The following is a 10,576-nucleotide window of genomic DNA, read 5'->3' as shown; positions in this document are numbered from 1 at the left end:
GCCTATATATAACCAGTGGGGTCTCTCTCTCTCTCTCTCTCTCTCTCTCTCTCTCTCTCTCTCTGTGAGTTGGAGCACACCATCTTCCTGGCCCACTGGTGGAGCGTATAGTAACTCATCCAATATCTGGAATAACCTGCACACATAGAGAAGCATACACTGGGACACTGGCAGCACAGACCTGCACACATAGAGAAGCATACACTGGGACACTGGCAGCCCAGACCTGCACACATAGAGAAGCATACACTGGGACACTGGCAACACAGACCTGCACACATAGAGAAGCATACACTGGGATACTGGCAGCCCAGACCTGCACACATAGAGAAGCATACACTGGCAGCCCAGACCTGCACACATAGAGAAGCATACACTGGGACACTGGCAGCCCAGACCTTTATAATACCATGCATTGTCCATGCAGTCCCTATGAGCACATGAGTGGGAAATGGGTGGGGGTCTTGGAACAGATTTCAGAAAGAGCTGAGTTCAAAACTATGTCCCAGAATTGCAAAAAGTTGCTGGGCATATATGTCATGTAAAAACGGCAGGTGTTGCAGCCATTTTGTTTCATAGATAAGCACCCCTACAATGTTTGCTTATTTTAGTGAGCAGGGACATCTGACAGTGGAGCTCACCGGAGGTGATGACATCTTCTCCAGATCCAGCACAGTGTTCAGCACACAGTCACCACCAAAGTCCTGCAACACAAATGCTAACGGTCGTTCAAAGGTCACAGTAGAGGAAACAGGGTTTGTCTGGTGATGGATGTGATTGAGTTTCACCTCAAAGGCAGTTCATCAACGTTAACAAGCTGAGGCCTTTAACTCCAATTTCCCATTCTACATCTGTCAAAATGGCTCAAAGTAAATAGACAAAAGGTGTGGTAAAAAAACGTTTTTTTTTTTTATCTTTTTCTCCTACAATGAAACAACTTTCTTTGAGTTTTCTGCATTATTTTACACTATTGCTTTAGTTTTATGATGATATGAGTTGAGAACAACCCTCAACATCTGCATGTCTACAGAAAGTTCATGAATAGAAAAAAAGCTTTTCACTACAGCTTGAGGTCAGTCTTGAAAAACTAGACACACACAGTATATATTGAACATTAAACCACGCAGGGTAACCAATGAGAAAGGGAAGTCATTATATTTAGCTCTACAGTGGCAACTTTAGCTTCTCACACCACATATTTAATCAGGTAGTGCTCAGCGTACTGCCATTTGAGGGTAGAAGAGTGCGATAAACAACAAAGCCTTCTCGGAGCATACAAGTACAGAGTATTTCATTCTGCAAAGGCTGACAGTTTAGCTTGATATGATCATGAGATGAAAAATATGTTGGTATTATACATATTGGTAGTTAAGATGGGATGTTACAAGTGAGCAATTGAGCTGTGATATTGATACTGTGAGTACGGATCTCCTAGTTCTGTTCTGTTTTTACCTTCAGTCAGATTCACCCAAGAACACCTCAGCTGTGCTCAGTCCCTGGCAACATGGTACAGACTGATTCAGTGACTCGGACCTGCAGCAGTGATGCCAACCCAGCCATGTGCACCTGGTACAAGAACAGTGGAAAGGAAACCATTCTTAGAGGCACAGGGGCACATCTGAATCTGTCTTAGAGAGACAGGGGCACATCTGAACCTGTCTTAGGCCCCTGGTGATGGTGGACTTCACCACTAGAAGGCACAGGAAGAAGTGGAGTTCCAGAACTCTGCAATGGTAGAAGTCGATTTAACAGGTATGGTGTCCGCATGTTGTTTAGTTTTAAAGTTGCAGTCTGCGATTTGGTTGCGGTTTCACAAAAGGCTGTTGATATCTTATCTCAAAAGCCAATCAAATTACACCCCTCCCTTCCGTGTTCCTGAAGCACCATGTTGATTGGCTGGGACTGTTTATGGCTCTGAGTTCGGAGCCACTGTGTCTCCAATTTACAGAGCCAAGGCCAGAGTGGAGGGACGGCAGCTTGTCCGCTATGTTGACATCAGCTAAAATAAATGGGGGAAGTACAGCAGAGGCTGTTAGTGCATCTTCACAAAACGCTTTTAGCTGAGTGTCAGAGTCAACCACAACCCTCAACATATTTAACCAGGCAGTTCTCAGCCAACTGTCATTTGAGGGTGAAACAGTGTGATGAACAACAAAGACTTCTCTCAGCATGTAAGTACAGAATGTTCTAATTATCTTTATAGGGTTTAATTCTGCAAAAGCTGACAGTTTAGTTTGATATGATCATGAGATGAAAAATACGATGGTATGATATATCATATTTGTAGTTAAAATGAAATGTTGCAAGTCAGCAAATAAGCTTGAATACTGTGAAAAGGAACCAGTCCAGTATGTCAGATCAATGACTTGGCGTTGCTATGAGTTGCTATGAGTTGCTATGAGTTGCCATAAGTTGTACTTGTTTTCTTTGGAAAGACGGCTCTATTGCCAAGTGCACTGGGTTTGCTGATGCGTGTGTTTTGGTACTGCTCTCTATTGTAAACTCATATGTAATGTAGGCTAATGGAGACTACTTTAAGATAGGCTGCCATCAGCCAAGTGATACTTTTGCTATGGTTGTTATGAGAGTGTTGGTGTAGAGTTCTGATCTATCTATCAGAACATAACATATCTACCAGCAAATAGGGAAGAAGTATTTTCTGTGACTGTGCGATAACCAATACCATACTATACAGTTACTATATACTACTGTTTTATATTCATCATATGTGTATTTGTGTAGTATAATTGCAGGTTGACGTAGACATGCACTTCTGTGAAGGAAACACATGTTTGGTTGCATTCCTTCTGTCTCTACCAGGTCTGTTACTATATTTATATTATTCTGTCTGCACTCTACAAGCATAACAGATACAAATAATGAGCTTCATGCAGTGCGCTTTGAACTTCCTCATTCTGTCTTCTTTTTTTTTTGACCAAACCCATATTCATGTGCTGTTTTTTGTCCATGCCAGTGGTTGTTGCTCTGTGAAAACTGTCCCGCCAAACACATTACTGCACTGCTGGGCTGACAATCTAGCAAGTTCTTAAATGAGCAGAAACCTATATGGTCACGAGTTTCACATTATATTGATTGACTATCAAATTCTATAGTAGGCTACTCATAGAATTGCACTGCACCTGATTGAAGGTGTAATTACATCATCCTCCACCTTCAGTGTGTAAGTGCAGTTTGAACTGGCCTCGTCACTTATAATAATCTCATCATCATAACCACCCCACTATGACTACACACCCATGGAAATGGCTGACTAGTGCCTTATTACATTGGTTGGTTTCATCATTGGCTCAAACTTAGACCCACAGATAGAAACCCCATAAAGAGTAAATAAGACGATACTCGGTTGCGTGACCAATACACACATAGCATCAGTCATCTGCTGCATTTGTAAAGACAGATACGCAGTGTGAGGGGTATTTACTGTAGTGTATTTTAAACTAAACATTTCATGGCTGAATGTGATTTTACATTTTCCCACTCATGACATCACCCCATCATACTGGTAAGCTATAGTTTCAAAGGTTAAAGCTGATGATGGGCAACCAGTCTTCTCGTAGGTGAGTTGGTCCAAATTACGGCTTGTTTCTGATTCAGGTGTTCTAGATTGCTGGAGTGTGACCTACACTCTTCAGAGTATCTGTGCCATGAGGGGATCATCAGTGACTATGGGCTGCTCTTACTCATATCCAGATAGAGTAACAGTGACTGAACCATTCTGGCATGAACAAGAGACATGGGAAGATTTAAGCAAGAAGGCGAGATATAGGGATCGTGTCAAGTTCCTTGGAAACAAACAGAATGAATGCAGCATGAGGATTGAAGGTCTTACAGAGAGTGACTCTGGAGAATATCTGTTTAGGATTATAACAAATGATCCCGGCGGAGTGTACTCTGGAAGTCCTGGGGTCACACTCTCAGTTTCCAGTAAGTAGGTGTGTTCATGGTTCTAATGTGTATACAGTCATGTTGGTGATGATGAGAAATAATGTTCTGTTCCCTTCAGCTCTGCAGGTAGTGATGAGTCTACTACAGTGAAAGAGAGACAGAGGGTGACACTGACCTGCAACCACATCCAACCATGTCCTGCACATGTCAACCCCACCTACATCTGGAACAAACCTGTTACCAGCCAACCGACAATCAGTGGCAACACACTGACTCTAACCTCAGTGAGTAAGAGAGACAAAGGCAGTTACTCCTGTGCTCTGAAAGGACATGAGGATCATCCTTCACCTTCAGTGTGTAAGTGCAGTTTGAACTGGCCTTGTCACTTATAATAATCTCATCATCATAACCACCGCACTATGACTACACACCCATGGAAATGACTGACTAGTCTCTTATTACATTGATTGGTTTCATCATTGGCTCAAACTTGGACCCACAGATGGAAACCCCATAAAGAGTAAATAAGACACTACTGGGTTACATGACCAATACACACATAGCATCAGTCATCTGCTGCATTTGTAAGGACAGATACGCAGTGTGAGGGGTATTTACTGTACTATATTTTAAAACTAAACATTTCATTGCTGAAAGTGATTTGACATTTTCCACTCATGACATCACCCCATTATACTGGTACCCTAAAATTCCAAAGGTTAAAACTGATGATGGCCAACCAGTCTTCTCGTAGGTGAGTTGGTCCAAATTACGGCTTGTTTCTGATTCAGGTGTTCTAGGTTGCTGGAGTGTGACCTACACTCCTCAGAGTATCTGTGCCATGAGGGGATCATCAGTGACTATGGGCTGCTCTTACTCATATCCAAATAATATGCAACAGTGACTGAAACATTCTGGCATGAACCAGGGACATGGGAAGATTTAAGCAAGAAGACGAAATATAAGGATCGTGTCAAGTTCCTTGGAAACAAAGAGAATGACTGCAGCATGAAGATGGAAGGTCTTAGAGAGAGTGACTCTGGAGAATATAAGTTTAGGATTATAACAAATCTTTCCGTTTGGGTGTACTCTGGAAGTCCTGGGGTCACACTCTCAGTTTTTAGTAAGTATTTGTGTTCATGGTTCTAATGTGTATACAGTCATGTTGGTGATGATGAGAAATAATGTTCTGTTCCCTTCAGCTCTGCAGGTAGTGATGAGTCCTACTGCAGTGACAGAGGGACAGAGTGTGACACTGACCTGCAACCCCTCGTGTCCTGCACATGTCAACCCCACCTACATCTGGTACCAGGACAGAAAGCTTGTTTCCAACCAACACACAATGAGAGATAACACTCTCATCCTCAATTCAGTCAGCAGCAAGGATTCAGGCAATTACTCCTGTGCTTTAAGTGGAGACAAGGATCATCCATCACCTGCAGTGACTCTCATTGTGAGATGTATGTTAACTACATTCTATCAGTTGCTGTTTACTGTTAGCAGATTATGCACTTCAGTTTCCTGGTAATGAAAAGATCAGTTCACATTTAGCACCTGATAGTCAAAATAATTAAGGAATCTGAAGTTGTTATTGTTTACTAGACTAGATGTGTCTGCTTGTGGAACACAGTTCATATTAATGATAAAAGTAGTTTGTTATTTTTTTTTATCATTTTCTAATTACTTCATACAGATGCTCCAAGGAATGTGTCAGTATCACTGAGTCCCTCTGGTAACATAGTGGAGGGTGATTCAGTGACTCTGACCTGCAGCAGTGATGCCGACCCACCAGTGCACAACTACACCTGGTACAAGAAGACTGGAAGTGACTATTTTCTTATAGCCACATGGAATAATAGTAGCTTTCCTTTGGACTCTGGAAATGGTGGATTGTACTATTGTGTAGCACACAATGAATATGGCAGTCACAAGTCCTTTGAAATTGATACAACTTTTGCAGGTATGTTGTCATAGATAAATGAAGGATGTGAATTATTCTTTAAAAGTTTGAATAACAACTATCTCTCAGTAATCTGTGCATTCACACAGCCCTGTGTAAACTCACTTATGCAAATTTCTTAACTTATGCTAACATCTGCCAGAAATGCAACTCTAATGAGAAGATAATTGATTGAATACTAAAATATATTTGTATGCATGTTGTAATGTATGTTTGTATGTGTGTTTATGTGTGTTTGTATTAAATGTAGGGACACAAGAATTGATGTATCTTGTTTTGTCCATATTTCCTGCAGGTGTGCCGGTAGGGCCATTTGCAGCTTTGAGGATTATACCAGTAGTGGCTCTCATAGTGATGCTTGTGTTTGTGTGCAGGTAATTGTTTAAGTGTTGGATTAAAAAAAAAAAATCATTTTGAAATTAGTTTCTCTCATCCAGTTACAGTGATGTTCTAAACCCATTGCACTATATGTCTTTTTATTGTTATGTTTTAAAGAAGTAGGAGAGGAGCATCCACCAAGAGCACCAGTGGGAGAGTGGGGGATGGGCAGGTGTGTATGTGTAATGTTTGTGTTAGAGAGGTCCAGCAACCTCTGCTGTTGTGCATTCAAACTATTGACCCACTGTTAAATAACATCTGTCTTTATTTCTGTGTCTCTAAACCCCTAGGGGGAAGACGCCAGTGATGTGTATGAAGACTTGTCTGCAGTGCCCATGACCTCTGACCAGGCACAGAGAGTGGACTCAGGAGATCAAGATGACATCTCGTATGTCAGTGTCCAGGAAAAGGAGGAGGATGTTGATTCTACTTCAGTGTAGTTCCGCAGTCCCTCCTGTGTTGTCAATCAGTGAGTAACTGAGTCTGTTCACTGTGTACTCCGGGCACAGCATGGTGTCACCACATGTTTGTGACCAAAATACACCAGGTAGTGAGCCAAGTAGCTTCTATTGGTGATGGCTCTGCTGTTCTTGGTGCTTGTGATGCTAGTCTGTTTGCTGCTACCTCGATAGCTTGCTAGTTTTAGACAAACTAGAACAGTAAATTCTCACCGTGTCACGACCCCCCTGTGCCCCCTGTAGACTTTGTAGTGGCCATGCATGGGCTGCAGGCAGCGGTGGGGAGGATGATTGACTGATTACCTGGGGAGGTGTGTGATATAATAACACTGTGGACACCTGTGGCTCTCTCTCTCTCTCAGCTCACCTCATCCTCTACACTCCTCTTATTGACGCACACACACACTCCATTCCTGTCCACACGCACACCACTAACACTCATCCATACATACATCAAACCCCTAGACACGTTTTCCTTTTTTTATGTTGCGGTCCCACGAGCCGGCCGTAACACATTGAAGGCTTGCACAGCTACAAAGCTAAGGCTACTTTCTCATCATGTCACTTCATGTCAATGGACACATATTTGACAGTGAAAATCATTCTAAAGGGTCCTAGAGGCAAACTTATATGCACCAAGTAATGAAAATGCCTGAAGGAAAAATGTATCATAATCATGTTCTATCATAATTATGCTCCCTTACAGAACTGAGGATGAAACTGTGATCTACAGCGCCGTCAACAAACCAGAAGCTGAACACAAGAGACCACAGAATGTCTTAACTCAGTTTGAGGATATCAGCAGTGAGTGGCATCAACAGCATGGAGACAGGGGTGACTTGTACCATCACAGGTGTGAGTTAATTTAGATTTGAAGATGAATGACAAGAGCCATTTACTTGCTTTATCCAACCCCCTTTCAGTATTGTACAAATATAATTTTTCACCAGCCTACAGTATGTGTTCCCTGGGTACCACATGACCTTGGTGTTGTCATCTTGATCTCTTGCTCTTGAGATACAGGAACACACTTTTTAGTAATTTCTCAATTTCATTCATTTTGCCTTATGCTTGAGTTATATTTTACTTATTTGCAATGCTTCTTGTTGGCTTTATGTAGTTCAGCTGTCATACACAAAATACATTCCTATCTGATAAATACATAGCAAGTATCACATAAGTTGCTATTGTATGGAAATAAGTTAAACAAACGTATAATTTGAAAGCAATGATAAAGAGGAGCTGATGCTGATGTTTAATGCCACATTTGTGTACTTGTTGAAATACAAATGTGATGCAGATTATTAATATGGTGTTATATTCTTTTATGTAATTAACTATAATTATGATAGATTTTGCTTGTGTGTGTGTATTTCATTATTATGAAACTAGTGAATTTATTAAAAAATACATATATATAACATAATATTATGGTATGTTGTTTTTGTTGTTGACTTGTATGTTTACTTAGCACGCTGTGTTTGCAATAAATGCATAAGAGACATTCAGTATCTTAGCGGTGAAAGAGGCCTTCATTGCAATAGGTCTGTTTGTTCTCAGTTAAGGATTGTGTTGAATCACAATGTCCAAGAAGAAACTTGATGAACCTGGTAGTTTTGGGGAGAGGCTCAACATTTTGCATAGGCGTGTTTCCCTCAGAAAACCTGAAATATGTAAGTTGTTTTACAGAGATCGTCTGTTATACGCAGAAACCTATATAATGACTTGCTGTGAGTGAAACAATGAAAAATTAAAATAAAATGTTGAATTGTATATTTTAGTGGTGAGTGCCATTATATGACAGGCAAGCTCAGTAGAGATTGTAGATATAATTAACACAGGACTACCTTTATGTGTGAGTAAGGTGTGAGTAAGGCATGTTATGTGTATACTTCTATCTTTAAAGGATTCACTGAGATCAGATACAATGAGGCTAAAACTACCCTTGCAATACCTTCAGTCTCCACTGGAAAGGGCCGAATCTGGACTATCCATGCAATACTCAGATCATCCACTAGGGGAGAGGACAGGGTTCACACTTCACTTAAACCTCCATGAGGTAAAGAACTGTGATTGGATCAGTCTTGTGTTGTAAAATAAAGCTTCCTATGAGGGCAATGACCTTTTTGCAAATCTTGCTTAGTCCAACATTCCCAATTCTCCATGCACTATTTGCTTAGTGTCCATCAGGCTGGTTCAATGTAAACACCTATGTGTATGCATGCTTACTTAATACCTGGATTAACTGACCAATAATATGTCAAATTTCTAAATCTACCAATGTATTTAGAGGAAGATAAGGAGATGCAAAGCGTCCTGCAGAAAGCATTTTGCCTCGTCTATAATGCATAAACTCACTTCCTGTGACCATCAATTTAGACACAATAGGAGTAAATAAAACAATCAGTCAACACGTGGCTGCACCCTGTATCTGGAGAGCAACAGGAAGAACACAATTTGTTTTTTTACTGGAAGACAAACTGCAACCAGAGCGCACCCAAGTCACCCAAGTGACTCATATCAAGAGAGGAAGAACGCTAGACTCAGTCTAGTTTTGCATTTTCAGTTCATCCTATCTGAAAGTTAACAGTTTTCACCCCTACTAATGACACAGCAGTTTCCGTTGGCCCTAAAAATAGCTGACATGTCTGTCAGCAAGTGGCTGTAGGCTCAGCATTGACACCTTTATGCACACAGCGTATTTCTTTCTTTCTGTGTTTTCACACTGGAATACACCCTGCTAGGGTACACACCCTCTATGCAGAGAAATATGGGACGTCTACAAGCCCCTACATTTTTAAGAGGGCCTGTTATATAGTGTATGTATGCATGTACTGTATGTACGTGGTGAATGTCTGTCTGTAGGTATATATGTAAGCATGTATGGTTTTGAGCATATACAGTATGTGCATATGTGTGCCGACCTTTTGTCTGATGGCTCTAGATGTAATAATTTAGTATATATGTGGCTACGTATGCATATATTTATCCATATGTCTGTATGTATGAAAGTATGTAGGAAAACAGCTTACTACCATTAGAGAAAGCAGTTGAAGTCTGAATGTAAAAACAAGGCAAGCGTCAGGCCCCTTAATTCTGTCCCTTATTAGTTTTCACCCCTGGCTGGATGGCCTGTGGAACTGACGAGGCTGCTGCGTGTCTGTGTTTTGCACACAAAGTGTAACACCTCCCGCCCTTGTCACCTCCCGCCCTCGTCACCTCGTTTAGTTTCGCTCTTTCTCAGTGTCTTCAGCTCCACCCTCGTCGGCTTCAACCACAACTTCTAATCTTCACACTTGGCATCAGCCCAGTGTCTGTGCAGCCTCAGAAAGCAGAAGTGGTTCCTTTGCTGCTGGTGGATGCACACTTTAAAATCCAGAGTGTTTTTTGGCGATTGCATGCGATACTTGCCTTTGCACAGTCGTGGGTTGTACTTTTTTTTAATATTTGAAGGTTTAACAATCATTTGTGGACCAGCTATCATGCAAGTCTTCTCCCTGGGATGTATTATATTCTTCTATGGTATGAAAGATTTTAATCCTGATTTTATGGTTGCAATGGATAACTTGAGTTCCCTCAATTTTATATTTTTACTTTTGACTGATCTTTTAATATTTTGATATTTCTGAGCTAATGCGGTTGAAAATCTTCTCTTAGTCTATTTTACAGTTTTTCCAAAGCTAAGATTGATGCACTGATTGAGTTACTAGCCCCTCATTGTACTTCTTACAGCTATATTTGTGTGACCATGCTGAAATAATGCAACAAAAAGGGACAATAGAAAACATTTTTGAGACACATGTCTCTGCCTGATAAAATATTTTCTCTCATGACCCCCTCTTATCTCAGGGGTTTGGAGTCAGGCCCCTTACAG

The 10,576-nt window shown here is 41.0% G+C and overlaps 3 long non-coding RNA genes across 3 annotated transcripts; all 3 read left to right on the top strand.

Moving 5' to 3' along the window:
• The first annotated feature begins 2,050 nt into the window (after nt 1-2,050).
• LOC122130712 lies at nt 2,051-3,777 on the top strand. The gene is made up of 3 exons (XR_006151949.1): nt 2,051-2,171; nt 2,743-2,820; nt 3,616-3,777. It is a non-coding gene; the product is annotated as an uncharacterized LOC122130712 (long non-coding RNA).
• Nucleotides 3,778-3,911: 134 nt separating this feature from the next.
• On the top strand, nt 3,912-5,691 carry LOC122130710. The gene is made up of 3 exons (XR_006151947.1): nt 3,912-4,263; nt 4,698-5,366; nt 5,600-5,691. It is a non-coding gene; the product is annotated as an uncharacterized LOC122130710 (long non-coding RNA).
• Nucleotides 5,692-5,784: 93 nt separating this feature from the next.
• LOC122130711 lies at nt 5,785-6,405 on the top strand. The gene is made up of 3 exons (XR_006151948.1): nt 5,785-5,866; nt 6,162-6,240; nt 6,362-6,405. It is a non-coding gene; the product is annotated as an uncharacterized LOC122130711 (long non-coding RNA).
• Nucleotides 6,406-10,576: the final 4,171 nt, after the last annotated feature.

The sequence above is a fragment of the Clupea harengus genome, unplaced genomic scaffold (genome assembly GCF_900700415.2).
Source record: "Clupea harengus unplaced genomic scaffold, Ch_v2.0.2, whole genome shotgun sequence".
In the NCBI taxonomy this organism is placed as follows: domain Eukaryota; kingdom Metazoa; phylum Chordata; class Actinopteri; order Clupeiformes; family Clupeidae; genus Clupea; species Clupea harengus.
Note: the sequence above shows the minus strand (reverse complement) of the source record. Positions and strands in the feature narration are given on the sequence as shown.